The following is a 17,499-nucleotide window of genomic DNA, read 5'->3' as shown; positions in this document are numbered from 1 at the left end:
GTCATACAAGAGATCCATCAATATATAGATATCATAGTTCAATAAGTTTCATACTAAACGGTATCAAAAGGATGAAAAGATGCAAATATAAATCATCGTCTTCTTCTTCTGTCTCGACAAACACTTCCTTCTCCTTCTTCCAATTTTCTTATTTTCCTGCATTAGAAAATAAATAAATTTAAAATAACATTTATGTTTAACTTATCAATTATGTGTAAATAAACAAAACTTAATTTATCATCATAATATATCACTTGTATTTATGTGTTTTGATACATAAATAAGTTAATCTTATGATTCTGATGAGATGTAATCAAGGTTCTGAACTTAGATGCCAAAAAATGTCATTCATCCTTAATTGCATAAAACATATATATAAATGAAACTTGTAATTAAACATAACAACAAAGAAAAAATGTACAAGTCATATAATAAGAAATACATGTATATCCAATGCTCCATGACATATAATAAAATTATCGAAACACAATGCATGGATTAGTAGTAGGCAAGTCACAAACATACAAATCCTGGCATGCCATGCAAAGTATTAAGGTAAGATCAAAACATAGAAGCAACTGTAAAATGATATGCAAAAAAATCCTAACATAAAACTTAATATATAAAGACTTACTTCCTTGGATATATATTTACAATTGCTATTGTCTTCCTTATCCGTATAAACCCTATTCAAAACAAATTAATAGTACTAATAAAAAAATCTAAAAAAATAAACTCAATCAAATAAAAGTAATTATGAGACAAATAACATTCATACAAAATAAATTTATGAAGAACCATCACTACCACCATCACTATCATCATCGCCACAATCTGTTGGTATAGATTGCACTAACGGTTTAACTCATATTTTGATGAATGACAAGGGAGTTAAGTTAGGTGCTTTGTGATCTAATTGCTTACCGAGTGTGCAGGAATTGATGAGTCCGAAGGACAGGACAACATGCTGAAATTCAGCTAGGTCCGCAGAACCGGATAGCTAGTGCGAAGTCCAGATAGACTAACGGACCGACCGGATATCTGACAGAAAGTCCGGTTGAGTCCAAGGGATCGGACAAATGACAAAAGTCCAGTTAGGTCTGTGGACCGGACAACTGACATGAAAACCTGATGGGTCAAGAGGCTAATCAACCAACAACAAATTGGTAAGTTAACGTAAGTCGCTGGAGGAGAGTGACAAAGTGAGGAGCGTCCCGGTTGAGAGACAGTAGGCGTCGGTCCAGATTAGGCCCATTTGGATCCCTAATCTAAGACCTTGACTAATTTATGGTCCTAAGAGGACATGAGCTAATTACTACTACTTATAGGGCATCGGGCGGAGGAAAACCCAGAGGAGAAAGAGAATCGGCGATAGATCAATACCGGCGAAGATAAAGAATCGAAAATCTGATGAAGAGAAAGAAACGACGAACCTCCTTGACGAAATCGCCGTTGCTCCGCTCAGATTCGAAAGCAAGAAAGGTTGGTCACCCTAGCCCCTTCGTCGGCAACGTTGTCCAGCTGACGATGGAGCCGTGATGGATCTAGAGCTCAGGCGACGATCGGCCGAAGGCGGAAGAGTACATCGCTAGACTCGGCGTCGGTGATGCTAGGCAGAGAAGACGCAGAGAGAGCGAGAGAGAAGAAAGACTCCATACCATGAAAGGAAAAGGGAGGAGGAAGGTTCGGCCGGCGGCCAGCGTTGATGCCCGGCGACCGACGATGAAGCAGGATCGTGAGGGAGAGGAGTCGGGTAAGAGGGAATCGGGGGAAGAGATGCAGAAGAAGACGAAGAAGAAATCGAAAAGTTATATACCTAGGTTTGATTAAACCCAACTTAGGTTAATCAACCCAATCAACTCCCATATAAATGGTTAATTCAAATAGGCTTTCCATAAGTCCAATTAATTCTTCCTCTTAACCGTGTCATACGGACTCCGTTTAAATCCCGAAAAATTTCTAAAAATTTTGAAAAAATGTAATAAGATTTTTTCGTCCAATACCATTTATTATTTAATTTTTGCGATATCTTACAATAAATGGATGCATCATCTAATGTTTGAAGTTGATTCCCAGAGGGAATGTTTCCAAATATGTTGTTATAAGACAAATTCAAATGGCTCAAAGCATTTAGTTGTGATAAACTTTGAGGAATAACCCTTGATAAATTATTGAAGGACAAATCCAAAGTTTCCAATGAACACATTTTGCCATGCTATCTGGTATCTTGCCTTTGAAGTAGTTTCTTTATAAATTTAAAGTGTGGAGTCCAACAAAATATTCTAATTCTTCGGGAATCTCATATGTCAATTCATTATTTGAAAGATCTATACTCTTCACAAGATAAAGAATAGATGAAAACGTAAGTTGGTCTCCTTTTGTGACTAAAGTAATGCTTTCACTTCCGCTATCAATTTGGTTTGTTGCTTGTATTATAATTGGTACATCAAAGGAAGGAAGTCATTCAACTGATGTTGAAATCACTGTGTTGAAATTTCCAAAGGAATGCGGTATCGACCTTGATAATTTATTATTTGCAAAGTCAATGATTTGCAAATCCCATAAACAGCCCCAGTCCTAACAATCAGGAGGCCCGGGGCGAAACAATCAAAATAGACCCTTAATTTTTTTTCATAAAGTAAAAATTATTTATAATGACTTCTTTTAGTTTTTCTAGATGCAAAATCATCTATAATATTATTAATTTCAAGATTTTCTAAAATCTTTTTTTCAATAGATAAAATTGTTAATCCATGCAATCTCTTTGTGATATTATTGATCTCATGTATATTCTTAACAATTTTAATTTCGAGAAACTCCTTTCAGTTGATCTTACGGTAACAGGTAACCGACATAGTTAACAATATTTTCTAAGCAATTGCAACATTTAGATAACAATCTATATTTTTCATAAAATTAAAAATATCAATTGCTGACATTATCTCATTTGGTAAAGTTACTTGTAATATTTTTAATTCCGTAAACAAATCATCTAACTCAACATCTAATAAATTTTCATGCGTAAAAGTGTATGTTAATACAATATTTTCTCAACTCATTATTATCTAATGATTTTAATGTTTTCGAATCAAACAAAAAATCAAATATATTTTCAAATATTATCATTTCACCAAATGTTTTCATTACAATAATTGTAAAACTATAATTTAAATAAACTGAATAAAACTATAATTTAAATCAATTAAAATAATTATAACTGGATGAAAAAGATGAGTAGATCTGTAGATGACAGTCCACAACCGTCGCAACTCGTAAACCTCCGCACCGTAAGCTCAAAACCTCCAGGAGCAACGTGTCGGAGGTGGTGGTGTAGCTGTGTAAAGAAGTGGCAAAGTCACAGCCTCGCTGTGATGCCGTCGCGGTCTCATGGAGTCGCTAGTAGAAAAGAGAGTAAACAAAAATCAGACAACAGTTTACCAAACCTAATTCTTAAAACAATTAATATATATATATATATAATCATTTAAAAGTTAAAAGTTGTGGGCCCCTCCAAGAAGTAGAGGTTGTGCGGCGGCGAAAGACAAGTGCAACAGTGAAAAGTTATAAAACTTAGTTTTTAAAATAATTAATATATATATATATATATATATATATATATATATATATATATATATATATATATATATATATATATATATATATATATATATATATTATATAAATATTTAATATTTGTGGGTCCTCCCAAAGTTGGGGCCCTGGGCAATCGCCCAGGATGGCCCTGCCTCTGGGGCGGGCCTGCCCATAAATACCCAAGTTGTGGATCAATTTTGCCATTGAACATATTTGAGGACAAACGAAGAATGCTCAGTCGCCGCCAACTTTGCCCAATCCACAAAGGTATATTTCCAGAGAATTAGTTGTCGCTAAGATCAACAACCAATAGTTGAGCACAATTTTGCAGTGATGATGGAAGATGTTCTTTTAAATTATTATTATTCATGTGAAGGAACTCAAGATTCGTCAAGTTGCCAAGAGAGCTTGGAATTTCTCCAAAGAACATATTATTTTTCAAATTAATATATTGAAGTAATGAACCCTCCTGCCAACATCGGGGAATTTCTCCAAATATTTGGTTGTTTGATAAGTTGAGTTGTTGAAATGTAAAAAAATTACAAATACTAGATGGTATGCTTCCAGTAATTTGATTGTTTCAGAGAATTAAACATGCTAATTGTGGTGTGAATAATGTTTGTGGCAGTGGCCCTAAAAATGCATTATCAGATAGATCTAGCAACATTAGGTTGGGTGGCAAATGAGGAATTGGACCTTCTAGTAAATTCGAACCAAAATTTAAATAATCTAATCGGGTCAAACTCTCTAGGGATATCGGCAAAGTACCACTAATTTTATTATGGGAGAGATCTAAAAATGAAATGTTGGAAAAAGAGTTCCAAAACCATTTAGGTAAGTTGCCCTCTATACTTGTATTGTACAATTGCATAGTGTCGATAGATTGTTGTGAACGAAGCCAAGTAGAAAATCTAGGACCTAACTTACAGGAACGAAGGCTAATTAACTCTAATTGAAAAGGAGCGGTCCAATTGTGGTCTATTGATATGGTGAGAATGTGGTTATCAGACAAGAGCAAGGTGTATAGGTTGGTCAGGTTGGAAAAATGAAACTCAGTAAAATCACCCTTAAAAGAATTAATAGAGAGGTCAAGATCCTCTAAGTTGACTAGTTTCCCAATCTCCGTCGAGAAAACAAATTGGACTATAAACAAGTAAATAAATTACTTGTATTATATTCACACTACAAAGACACTATAATACTTTTGAGGATCACTCACAATTTTAGAGAGGAAAAGAAAAAGAAGATGAAGAACAACTTTCAACTTGAAGACTCTATACTTTTATTTTTCGTTGGATGATAAAACAAGAATGCAGGGGGAGTATTTATAGTACTCACCATACAAGATACATAGTTGATCAGAAAACTAAATTCTATCTACAAAGAAATTCTATCTCTATCCATTGGATGAGAGAAATACTCTCAACCATATATTTTAATTCTTATCAATTAAATTCTATCTATTGAATGAGAGAAATACTCTCAACCACACATTCTAATTTCTATCTGTTAAATCTTATCCATTGAATGAGAAAGAATACTCCCATCTATATTTTTATTTTTATCCGTTAACGAGTTGATATTGATCTTCAACACTCCCCCTCAATACCAACCCTTTGTACTGTGCTGAGTTGATAACAGAACATCTTAAATTTGTTGGCGTTTAATCCTTTTGTAAGCACGTCCGCAACTTGATTATCTGTACTGATTTGCCTCATCTCAATTTCTCCTTGCAGAACTTTTTCTCTGATAAAATGATAATGAACTTTAACATGCTTAGTTCTTGCATGAAAGATTGGATTTTCTGCCAAACGAATTGCTGATTGATTATCACAATATACTGGAATTGCATAATCTACTGGTTGATGTAGATTATTCATTAGTTGTATTATCCATGTGCTCTCTTGAGCTGCCATTGCTGCTGCTCGTAGGGCTGTAAACAAGCCGAGCCGAGCCGAGCTTTAGGGTGTTCAAGCTTGTTTGATAAGGTAACCGAGCTGAGCCGAGCCGAGCTTAAAATGAACCAAGCTTTTGAAATGAGTGTTCAAGCTTGGCTTGGTTTATTTTTTATGAGCTTGAGCTTGTTTGAAGCTTGGCTTGAGCTTGGTTCGTTTAGGTATTATCAAGCTCTCAATTCAAGCTTGGCTTGAGCTTGGTTCGAGCTTGGCTTGAGCTTGGTTCGAGCTTGGTTCGTTTAGATGTTATCAAGCTCTCAATTCAAGCTTATTTGATTGTTTGAAACTTTTAGTTGTTTGATTGGTTATTGAGCTTGATAATTTAAATTTATTTATTTATTTTATTTTATTTTATTATTTATTTAGCATATTGAAAAGAGTTTTATTAATGAATATGGTTCGTGAACATTGTTCACGAACGTTGTTCATGAACGTTAACGAGCTGAACACATATGTGTTCAAGCTTGTTTGTTTAGCTTAACGAGCTGTTCAAGCTTGTTTGTTTAATTAATCTTATATATATTGAATGAACATAAACAAGCTCTTATCAAGCCGAACACCAAGCTTGTTCACGAACGCTTGGTTCATTTACAACCCTAGCTGCTCGATACTCAACTTCAGTAGTTGACAATGATACAGTTGGTTGTCTCTTGCTGCACCACGAGATTGTTCCAGAACCAAGCTTGAATACATAACCAGTTGTTGATCTTCTTATGTCACAATCTCCTGCATAGTCAGCATCATAGTAGCCAACTAACTTGCAGTCTTCATTTCTTTTGTACAAAAGGTCATAATCAGTTGTGCTCTTTACATATCTTAATATTCGTCGAGCTGCTTCCAAATGAGGCTTCTTTGGATTTTGCATATACCGACTTATCACACTGACTGCATAAGAAATATTAGGTCGAATTAAGGTTAAGTAGATGAGACTGCCTACCAATTGTTGATACATAGTTGCATCTTCTAAACTTTTCCCTTCATGTGCACATATTCTGATATTTGGCTCCATGGGTGTCGAAATCGGCTTGCATTCGAGCATTCCAAATTTTTTCAACAAGTCTTTGGAATATTTTTGTTGACAAAGAAATATTCCATTTTGTGTGCGATCAATCTCTAAACCAAGAAACTGCTTAAGTTTCCAAGTTCCTTCATTTGAAAGCGAACTGATAAATTCTCCTTTGTTTGAAGAATTTCTTCTTTGTCATCGCCTGTTATGACTAGGTCATCCACATATACTAACACGATAACTAATTTTCCTTTATTTGTTTTAATAAATAAGTTGGAATCTGCAGATGTTACTAAATAATCACTTTGAGTTAGAAATTCAGCAATTTTACCATACGACGCCCTAGGTGCTTGTTTCATTCCGTAGAGTGCTTTCCGTAGCTTACACACATATTCAGGATGATGTTGGTTCTGAAAACCTATTGGTTGGATCATATAAATTTCCCGATCCAATTCTCCATGAAGAAAAGCATTCTTCACATCCATCTGCCATAGATTCCAATCTTTGTTGGCTGCAAGTGCAAGAAGGATTCGTACAGTTGTAAGTTTTGCCATTGGACTAAATGTTTCATCATAGTCTAGTCCATACTGTTGAGAGAAACCACGAGCTACCAATCGTGCCTTGTACCTCTCGATTGACCCATCTGGACGACGCTTTATTTTGAAAACCCACTTGCAAGAAATGGATTTCACATCTCTTGGTTTTGGTATGAGATCCCAAGTTTGATTTTGCTGCAGTGCATCAATCTTTTCTTTCATAGCTATCACCCACTCAGGACTTTGCGACGCTTCTTTAAATGTCTCAGGCTCTGTTGCTTCTTCGACTATGGCTGCATTGACATATTTTGGATTTGGCCTTCGTGTTCTGTTTGACCTTCGGAGTTGAGATTGTGGAGTTGATTCTTCCATTTCACTAGGTCTCTCTTCTTCATTTGGTTGTTGATATATGCCGGTTTGCCAAGGACTCTGAGCCACTCCTTGTTCAATATCATTGTCATTTGGATCTCCTGATTCATCTGAACTTGGTTGAAGTTGAACAATATGCTCTCCCATCTTTTGTTGCAATTTGTCTTCGAGGTCTTTAGAATCTGACAACACCTCCTTAACGGGATTCCACCAAGAAGATGCTTCATCAAACACTACATTTCGTGAAGTGTAACATCTTCCACTTGTTGGATCGCAACATTTCCACCCCTTTCTTTGGCTATCATATCCCACAAAGATACATCTAATAGCTTTCTTGTCGAACTTGGTTCGTAAATGATCAGAAACAAATACATAACATACGCAACTGATCCGGCGGTTAGAACAGGGGACCCCCATTTTGAGGGGTCAACGCCACGTGGAGGTCAAAAGGCCAGGTGGTCCGTTGAAGATGGGTGAGCCTACCGGACTCATGAGAAAAGGGCAAGCCTATCGGTCTGCTAGTAAACATCTGATAGTAAAAGGCGCCCTGACAGGAATCGGGGTTCCGACGCTCAATGAAACAGTAAATAATGACCGAGCGGAAGGCCTAAGAGAAGGCAGGACGTAATGGGCGCGCCGCCCGGCCGGCGCAGGGAATTAGGGCCGTCCGGACGGCGCTCTTCGTCTAGCCGGCCGGATGGACGTCCTGGCCGGCGGTGGGTAAATAGGGACAGGAACATCTGTTGACACCCGTCAAGTCGTATGGCTAAGCCATACTCCTAGTCTGACAACGGGGTGTTGCAGTATGGCGTCAGGTAAGCTTTCTGACAAACACATACCGAGGTACGGGCTGCGGACACGTACGCACCTCGGTGGGCGTGTAGAAGCTCTTTCACCGCTCTATATAAAGAGCCGCAGACTTCGCCGGAGGTACGCGTTCTACAAGCTTTGGAGCTATCTTTTCCACCATCTGCTTGCCTGACTTGAGCGTCGGAGGGTCGCCGCCGGGAACCCCTTCCCGGCCCGACTTCTGTGCAGGTTCGCCGGAGCGTCGTCCGACCGGCCGGAGATCCACATCAACGACTCGGAGAGCGCCACGTGCCCAGCGTCCGTTGATTCAACTTTCGGAAAGGATCAATTTGGCGCCGTCTGTGGGAACGCGCCTGCATCCGAGTGGAAGAGATGGACGAAGCTGGACGACCACACACCGTGGCACTCTCTCAAGAGGGATTGGACTCTCTAATCAAGGCAAGAGCAGCTAAGCCCGTGGAGCAGCAGAAACAAAAAGCGCAAGCCGAACGCCTCGAGCAACAGGCGACGGCAGCATCATTAGGCCGAGCGGAAGTACATCTCCGACCGGAAAATATCTCAACATGTGGCCGAGATAAAGGTCCGGTCGGCAGTCAAGGGGAAGCACCACTTGCCCAAGGGCATTACAGGTCGGCAACCTAGTATGGAAAAAGGCAAAGCCGGTTGGAAGAGATGGGCTAGTTGAAGACTCCTTGAGCGGGCCCCTCCAAAGTCATCGAGAAGCTCCGCTCGGGTTCCCATTATTTGGAACGCAAAGACGGGCGACCCGGAAAATTCTGCCATCCTCATGGCCTTGATGGGTTTCGATGAGTACATCGTATCCTCACTCCACGGGTATTCGGGAGTCGAGAAACTGAATTAGATCCTCTGCTGGTCAGCAGGTTAGTTTTCCAGCTGTATTTTATTTCGGTCATAGAATTTCAGTTCCTCAAGCGAAGGCCTCGAGCCGTTCGGCCGGAGGTTAATTAGCCGAGCCACAGGCTCGACGAACGAAGGCCCCGAGCCGTTCGGCCGGAGGTTAATTAGCCGAGCCAAAGGCTCGATGATCGAAGGCCCCGGACCGTTCGGCCGGAGGTTAATTAGCCGAGCCAAAGGCTCGATGATCGAAGGCCCCGGACCGTTTGGCCGGAGGTTAATTAGCCGAGCCAAAGGCTCGATGAACGAAGGCCCCGAGCCATTCGGCCGGAGGTTAATTAGCCGAGCCACAGGCTCGACGAACGAAGGCCCCGAGCCGTTCGGCCGGAGGTTAATTAGCCGAGCCAAAGGCTCGATGATCAAAGGGTCTGGACAGTTCGGCCGAAGGTTAATTAGCCGAGCCAAAGGCTCGATGATCGAAGGCCCCGGACCGTTCGTCCGGAGATTAATTAGCCGAGACAAAGGCTCGATGAACGAAGGCCCCGAGCCGTTCGGCCGGAGGTTAATTAGCCGAGCCACAGGCTCAACGAACGAAGGCCCCGAGCCGTTCGGCCGGAGGTTAATTAGCCGAGCCAAAGGCTCGATGACGAAGGCCCCGAGCCGTTCGGTCAGAGGTATAATATCCGAGACAAGCGCTCAATGGACGAAGGCCCCGAGCCGATCGGCCGGAGGTATATTGTACGAGCCGCACGCTCGATGAACGAAGGCCCCGAGCCGTTCGGCCGGAGGTATGGTATCCGAGCCAAGCGCTCGAGAACGAAGGCCCCGAGCCGTTCGGCCGGAGGTAAATTATCCGAGCCAAGCGCTCGATAACGAAGGCCCCGAGCCATTCGGCCGGAGGTTAAGTAGCCGAGCCACAGGCTCGATGACGAAGGCCCCGAGCCGATCGGCTGGAGGTATATTGTACGAGCCACACGCTCGATAGCGAAGGCCCCGCGCCGTTCGGCCGGAGGTTAATTAGCCGAGCCAAGCGCTCGATAGCGAAGGCCCCGCGCCGCTCGGCCGGAGGTTAATTAGCCGAGCCACAGGCTCGATATCGAAGGCCCTGAGCCATTCGACCGGAGGTATAATATCCGAGTCAAGCGCTCGATAACGAAAACCCCGAGCCATTCGGCCGGAGGTATACTATCCGAGCCAAGCGCTCGACGGACGAAGGCCCCTAGCCGATCGACCAGAGGTATATTGTACGAGCCGCACGCTCGATATCGAAGGCCCCGGACCGTTCGGCCGGAGGTTAATTAGCCGAGCCACAGGCTCGACGAACGAAGGCCCCGAGCCATTCGGCCGGAGGTTAATTAGCCGAGCCACAGGCTCGACGAACGAAGGCCCCGAGCCGTTCGGCCGGAGGTATAAATATCCGAGCCAAGCGCTCGACGGACGAAGGCCCCGAGCCGATCGGCCGGAGGTATATTGTACGAGCCGCACGCTCGATATCGAAGGCCCCGGACCGTTCGGCCGGAGGTTAATTAGCCGAGCCACAGGCTCGACGAACGAAGGCCCCGAGCCGTTCGGCCGGAGGTAAATATCCGAGCCAAGCGCTCGACGATCGAAGGCCCCGGACCGTTCGGCCGGAGGTTAATTAGTCGAGCCACAGGCTCGACGATCGAAGGCCCCGGACCGTTCGGCCGGAGGTTAATTAGCCGAGCCACAAGCTCGACGAACGAAGGCCCCGAGCCGTTCGGCCGGAGGTATAGTATCCGAGCCAAGCGCTCGATGACGAAGGCCCCGAGCCGTTCGGCCGGAGGTATAGTATCCGAGCCAAGCGCTCGATGACGAAGGCCCCGAGCCGTTCGGCCGGAGGTATAAATAGCCGAGCCACAGGCTCGACGAACGAAGGCCCCGAGCCGTTCGGCCGGAGGTAAATATCCGAGCCAAGCGCTCGACGATCGAAGGCCCCGGACCGTTCGGCCGGAGGTTAATTAGCCGAGCCACAGGCTCGACGATCAAAGGCCCCGGACCGTTCGACAGGAGGTTAATTAGCCGAGCCACAGGCTCGACGAACGAAGGCCCCGAGCCGTTCGGCCGGAGGTATAAATATCCGAGCCAAGCGCTCGATGACGAAGGCCCCGAGCCGTTCGGCCGGAGGTATAAATAGCCGAGCCACAGGCTCGATGAACGAAGGCCCCGAGCCGTTCGGCCGGAGGTAAATATCCGAGCCAAGCGCTCGACGATCGAAGGCCCCGGACCGTTCGGCCGGAGGTTAATTAGCCGAGCCAAGCGCTCGACGGACGAAGGCCCCTAGCCGATCGGCCAGAGGTATATTGTACGAGCCGCACGCTCGATATCGAAGGCCCCGGACCGTTCGGCCGGAGGTTAATTAGCCGAGCCACAAGCTCGACGAACGAAGGCCCCGAGCCGTTCGGCCGGAGGTAAATATCCGAGCCAAGCGCTCGACGATCGAAGGCCCCGGACCGTTCGGCCGGAGGTTAATTAGCCGATCCACAGGCTCGACGAACGAAGGCCCCGAGTCATTCGGCCGGAGGTTAATTAGCCGAGCCACAGGCTCGACGAACGAAGGCCCCGAGACGTTCGGCCGGAGGTATAAATATCCGAGCCAAGCGCTCGATGGACGAAGGCCCCGAGCCGATCGGCCGGAGGTATATTGTACGAGCTGCACGCTCGATATCGAAGGCCCCGGACCGTTCGGCCGGAGGTTAAATAGCCGAGCCACAGGCTTGACGAATGAAGGCCCCGGGCCATTCGGCCGGAGGTTAATTAGCCGAGCCACAGGCTCGACGAACGAAGGCCCCGAGCCGTTCGACCGGAGGTATAAATAGCCGAGCCACAGGCTCGACGAACGAAGGCCCCGAGCCATTCGGCCGGAGGTAAATATCCAAGCCAAGCGCTTGACGAAGAAGACCCCGAGCCGTTCGGCCGGGAGTACGATATCCGAGCTGGGGGAAAGGTGCGCTAAATGTAAATTTATACACATTTCGGTCGCCCGTGTCCTTGTAATGCAGAAAGCAAAATTAATTCAAAGGAGGGCCAAGGGATCCGCCGATCAGCAGTATCGAAGTTAGCCGTAAAGGCCGTCGAGCTCCGACGTTAAATATCGAGAGACGAGCCGGCGTCTATAAACCCTCCGAGCGGAAAACCGTCAAGCTCCGACGTTAAATATCGAGAGACGAGCCGACGTCTATAAACCCTCCGAGCGGAAGATCATCGAGCTCCGACGTTAAATATCGAGAGACGAGCCGGCGTTTATAAACGTCCGAGCGGAAGACCGTCGAGCTCCGACGTTAAATATCGAGAGACGAGCCGGCATCTATAAACCCTCCGAGCGGAAGACCGTCGAGCTCCGACGTTAAAAATCGAGAGACGAGCCGGCGTCTATAAACGCTCCGAGCGGAAGACCGTCGAGCTCCGATGTTAAATATCGAGAGACGAGCCGGCGTCTATAAACCCTCCGAGCGGAAGACCGTCGAGCTCCGACGTTAAAAATCGAGAGACGAGCCGGCGTCTATAAACTTCCGAGCGGAAGACCGCCGAGTTCCGACGTTAAAAATCGAGAGACGAGCCGAAGTCTATAAACCCTCCGAGCGGAAGACCGTCGAGCTCCGACGTTAAAAATCGAGAGACGAGCCGACGTATATAAACCCTCCGAGCGGAAGACCGTCGAGCTCCGACGTTAAATATCGAGAGACGAGCCGGCGTCTATAAACGTCCGAGCGGAAGACCGTCGAACTCCGACGTTAAATATCGAGAGACGAGTCGGCGTCTATAAACGTCCGAGCGGAAGACCGTCGAGCTCCGACGTTAAATATCGAGAGACGAGCCGGCGTCTATAAACGTCCGAGCGGGTCAGTGTAGCGGCCGTTACTCAGTCAGATCGGCAGTCCAGTCAGTCGGACTTCGCCTCCTTCGTCTAGACTTGAGGTGGAGGCAAGTGATCCGGCGGTTAGAACAGGGGACCCCCATTTTGAGGGGTCAACGCCACGTGGAGGTCAAAAGGCCAGGTGGTCCGTCGAAGATGGGTGAGTCGATCGGACTCATGAGAAAAGGGCAAGCCGATCGGTCTGCTAGTAAACATCTGATAGTAAAAGGCGACCTGACAGGAATCGGGATTCCGACGCTCAATGAAACAGTAAATAATGACCGAGCGGAAGGCCTAAGAGAAGGCAGGACGTAATGGGCGCGCCGCCCGGCCGGCGCAGGGAATTAGGGCCGTCCGGACGGCGCTCTTCGTCTAGCCGGCCGGATGGACGTCCTGGCCGGCGGTGGGTAAATAGGGACAGGAACATCTGTTGACACCCGTCAAGTCGTATGGCTAAGCCATACTCCTAGTCTGACAACGGGGTGTCCTGTTGTCCCATCGAAGGCGCGATGGGATTGTTGCAGTATGGCGTCAGGTAAGCTTTCTGACAAACACATACCGAGGTATGAGCTGCGGACACGTACGCGCCTCGGTGGGCGTGTAGAAGCTCTTTCACCGCTCTATATAAAGAGCCGCAGACTTTGCCGGAGGTACGCGTTCTACAAGCTTTGGAGCTATCTTTTCCACCATCTGCTTGCCTGACTTGAGCGTCGGAGGGTCGCCGCCAGGAACCCCTTCCCGGCCCGACTTCTGTGCAGGTTCGCCGGAGCGTCGTCCGACCGACCGGAGATCCACGTCAACGACTCGGAGAGCGCCACGTGCCAGCGCCCGTTGATTCAACTTTTGGACAGGATCAGCAACCAAATACTCAAAGGTAGCTAACTGTAGGTTTTATGTTTCATAATTTCTCAAAAGGTGAAATGAATTCTAACCTTGGTTGAGGAAGTTTGTTAATGACAAAAGCTGCAGTCCTCATTGCTTCAGCCCAAAATCGTCTAGGTACATTCTTGTCGTGCAACATACTCCGACAAACTTCTGCAAGATGTCGGTTCTTTTTTTCTAATACATCATTCTGCCGTGGTGTGTTGGCACATGTGTACTGATAGTATATTCGACTTTCTCTTAAGTATTGGGAGAACTCTCTTGAGCTATATTCTCCCCCATTGTCTGTGCATAGACAACAGATCTTTGTTCCCAATTCTCCTTCGACTGACTGTTTGAACTCTTTAAACCTGGAAAATGTATCAGATTTTTCTTTCATAAATAAGATCCAGACATACCTTGAAAAGTCATCAATGAATGTCACCATGTACCGCATACCGCCGATTGATGGTTGCTTAACGGGTCCGAATACATCAGAGTGGACTAACTCTAATGGTTCCTTTGCTTTAAACTTTGACTCTTGATATGGTAATTGGTGTGCTTTACCATATTGACATCCCGCACATACCGTGTCTGTTTGTATGTCTAGTTGAGGAAGCCCCTTAAGCATTGACTTCTTCATCATCATGTTTAACTTGGAATAGTTAACATGACCTAATCTCATATGTCATATGTCTCATGTTTCACTTTTCCTTATCTTGTCTATATATGCAGACTCTGCTGACATCACGTAGACCAACTCCAGTTGTTGCCCCTCCATTATCGGTGTTTCTGATATTTTGAGATTTTGATATACCTTTACATCTTCAGGACCAAATAGAACATAGTGACCTGATGATGTTAGTTGAGACACAGATAATAAATTTTTCTTCATTCCTGGGACATGATAGACATCTTGAAGTGACACCTGATTAGAGTTATATCGGGGCATAATATTGTCTTACCAATGTGAGCTATTGGTAACCTTGAGTTGTTGGTTGTCACCACCATACGAGCTCCCTTATATTCGGACAAGTTTTGTAGCTTTTCTTTATCACCTGTCATGTGATTTGAGCAGCCTGAATCTACGATCCAATCATTTTTGTAGTTAATATTGTCTGACATTGTTGTAAAAGCTACTTCATTTTCCTCTGCAGCGAACAAGGCTTCAGCATCCCAGTCATCTTCGCTATTCTCCTTAGGATTGGAGGTAGCAGTATTACTCTGAACAAACTTTTTCTTGGCCCAACAATCTTTTGCCATGTGGCCCACCTTCCCACAATTGTAACACTTGCCAATAAACTTTCTATTATTGGCATGATTCTGTGGGGCTCTTCTTGGATGATGACCTTCATTGCCTTGATAATTCTTTACTTTGTCACCATCCTTTTTAGATCCATCACCAGCATGTCGTTTGAAGCTGCCCTTACTTTTATTGGTGTAGAGCGCTTCCTCCTCACCCTTTAGCGAGACTTCTCCCATTTGCTTAGCCATAGCTTCTTGGCCTGCAAGTAAATTTTCAAACTCAAGAAGTGATGGTTGTGTTGACCATCCTTGTATAGCAGCAACAAATCCTCGATATTCTGGTTTCAAACCATGGATAATTATTCTCTTTATCCTGGTTTCCCCAATAGGAGCTTCTGGATCTAATTCTGAAATTTCGCGACATATCGACTTTACCTTGTGAAAGTATTGGGCAATCGTTTTGTCACGTTGCCCTATTGTTAGTAGCTCATTCTCCAGGAGTTGCAATCTTGCATCATTCTTCTTTGAAAAGAGTGTAGCAAAGATATCCCATACTTCCTTTGGTGTTTTGGCATCTCGGATGTGCTCCAACATTTCTTCTTCAATTGTGATTTTTAAAGCAAACATTGCTTTACCTGCTTTGATCCTCCATTTTCGTAAGATGCCATTAGCATCTTCTGCTGGTTGCATGACTTCACTACCACCAACAACCTCCCAAAGATCCTGACCTTGTAGGTAGGACTCCATACATGTTGTCCACGTGTTGTAGTTTTTGTTGTTGAGTTTCTTAACTCCTCCTACTATTTGAAGGTCGCCCATCGTGTCAGAAAGATTTTGATTATACCAAACAAGTTTGATGAACAACCTTGTACAATATAAACCTCCTCACGATTCAAGATAACTCCACCAAGAACAATCCCTGATCATTCAGCTCTGATACCAATTGTCGAGAAAATAAATTGAACTATAAACAAGTAAATAAATTACTTGTATTATATTCACACTACAAAGACACTACAACACTTTTGAGGATCACTCACAATTTTAGAGAGGAAAAGAAAAGGAAGATGAAGAACAACTTTCAACTTGAAGACTCTATACTTTTATTTTTCGTTAGATGATAAAACAAGAATGCAGGGGGAGTATTTATAGCACTCACCATACAAGATACATAGTTGATCAGAAAACTAAATTCTATCTACCAAGAAATTTTATCTTTATCCATTGAGAGAAATACTCTCAACCATACATTTTAATTCTTATCAATTAAATTCTATCTATTGAATGAGAGAAATACTCTCAATTACACATTCTAATTTCTATCTGTTAAATCTTATCTATTGAATGAGAAAGAATACTCCCATCTATATTTTTATTTTTATCCGTTAACGAGTTGGTATTGATCTTCAACAATCTCATGGGTATTAATCTAGAAAGCAAGTTAGATTCAAGAGATAATTAGTTTAAAGTAGTTAAATTCCCTAATTCACCCAATTAGTGAACAATTAATAAGGTATAATGTTGATAAGCTTGATAGATTCATAATCCCCATTGGTAAAGAATTTCCAAGAAAACTAAAGCTCAGGCCGAGGTATGTTAGATGCTTCAATTTCCATATCGTATCAGGTAGGGGACCAGAGGTGAAATTTGAAGAAAGTTCCAATTGTGTGAGGCTAATTAAGTTGCCAATTTCAGCAGGCAACATTCCTCGAATATTTGAGTAATAAAGTTGGAAGAGACGAGCGGCTTGTGAGATTCCACAACCAGTTAGGAAAAGAAGAGTTGAAGTTGTTGCCACCAAGATCGAGAGTTGTGAGAGAAGTGAGGTTGAGAGGGAAGCTGAGAGAAAGAGGGATATTACTAATATTACAATCATGTAAATATATAATTGTTGTAGGGAAGGTAACATGTTGAGTGATGAAAACCAATTATGGGAGACAGCGCTGAGATCCAAAGCAGACATGTCCAGATAAATCAAAGAAGAAAGGCGGGAGAGCCAGTCTAGGCTGTGGAAATTGTAGCAGAATTAGGATAATGAAATGCATAGAGAACAAGATAACGAAGATTAGTTAAGTTTCCGAGACGAGGGGGAATGGTTCCACTGAAGTTGGAGTCAGAAAGATCAAGATAGCTGAGTGTGTGAAGAGAACCAACGAGAGGTGGAATTTGGGTGCCCCTCGAAGTCATTGCAGCTGAGACCTATACTATGTTTACTCTAGAGTGTGGATGAGAAAAGGAAAGGAATCAATGATAGAAAGTTATCTTTGGAGGAAGAGAAAAAAAAGGGTGAAGAAATCTTTTCCTTTGCATGTTAATTTACCTTGATAGAGGAAGGTGAATACTTATGACGTAATTTTGTAAATAAAAAAGGGTGCATGCATCATTTTTTTGATA

Source organism: Zingiber officinale, chromosome 7A (assembly GCF_018446385.1).
Source record: "Zingiber officinale cultivar Zhangliang chromosome 7A, Zo_v1.1, whole genome shotgun sequence".
Lineage (NCBI taxonomy): Eukaryota > Viridiplantae > Streptophyta > Magnoliopsida > Zingiberales > Zingiberaceae > Zingiber > Zingiber officinale.
This window is presented reverse-complemented; position numbering follows the sequence as displayed.